This window comes from Olea europaea, chromosome 4, assembly GCF_002742605.1.
Source record: "Olea europaea var. sylvestris chromosome 4, O_europaea_v1, whole genome shotgun sequence".
Classification (NCBI taxonomy): domain Eukaryota; kingdom Viridiplantae; phylum Streptophyta; class Magnoliopsida; order Lamiales; family Oleaceae; genus Olea; species Olea europaea.
This window is the reverse complement of record NC_036240.1, coordinates 398,021-399,025: the sequence shown is the minus strand read 5'-3', so window position 1 is coordinate 399,025 and position 1,005 is coordinate 398,021.

Here is a 1,005-nt window from a genome sequence, read left to right as displayed (position 1 = left end):
AAACATTTGTAAAAAAAAAAAAGGAATACGCAATTAAATTTGAAAATGAAAATATCAATCAAATTATTTTTTTGCAAAGCACTTAAAATAAATTTGTAAATATGAAATAAGCATTATGCGTAAAGAATTAAAATAAAAAAAATTAAAATAAGCAATTAAAATATCAAAATAAGTGATAGTAAAATAATTAAAGAAATAATTAAATATTAATGTACGTTCATTTTGTTTATTCCGTTATCGGTTGGTTATTGCATCTAGTAGCAGTGTGTTAGTATATATTTTTTAATATTTTTGTTTATCGAACGTTATTTGCATAGGGTCCTAATATTTGAAATTTTGCAGGATGGAATATCATCTGGACGACGCTGTCAGACAGATCCCTGGTAAAGTTACCTCGAATTGTAACTTTACCAGCTTCGCTTTGGTATTGGATTTGCTGGACGACGATCACGCAGATATATTACGTCGATCATGCTTATGGCCATTGTATTCGTTGCGTGACGTACAGTGGTCTGGGCAGCTGCTGGATGCCCTATTATGTCGCTTGCTGAAGCCAGTTGACGGAGACGCCCTCCATTTTGATCTTGGGGGCAAGGTAGCCACGTTCTCTATATTTGAGTTTGCTCTCGTCACTGGACTGCGATGTACGGATGATGCAGAGGCGAGGGCCTGTGTTCTGAGGAACAGGAGGCTGTTGAACGAATATTTTCATGGACAGACGACGGTTACTCTAGCACAGCTAGGAGATGCATTAAGGAGATGTGATCGGATGTCTGATAGGTTGAAGTTAGGATTGGTGCTTATCATCGAGAGCATACTCCGGTGTCATCACAAGAAGACATCGATTGACATTTTTCATTTGGAGGTTGTTGAAGATATTGATGCCTTCAACAACTACCCATGGGGTTGGAGATGTTTTCTTGATACATTACGCGTGTTTAGGAGGGGGTTTTCAATGCCAAAGGGGGATAAGCCCGAGCGCAAGTACGATGCATATGGACTGCC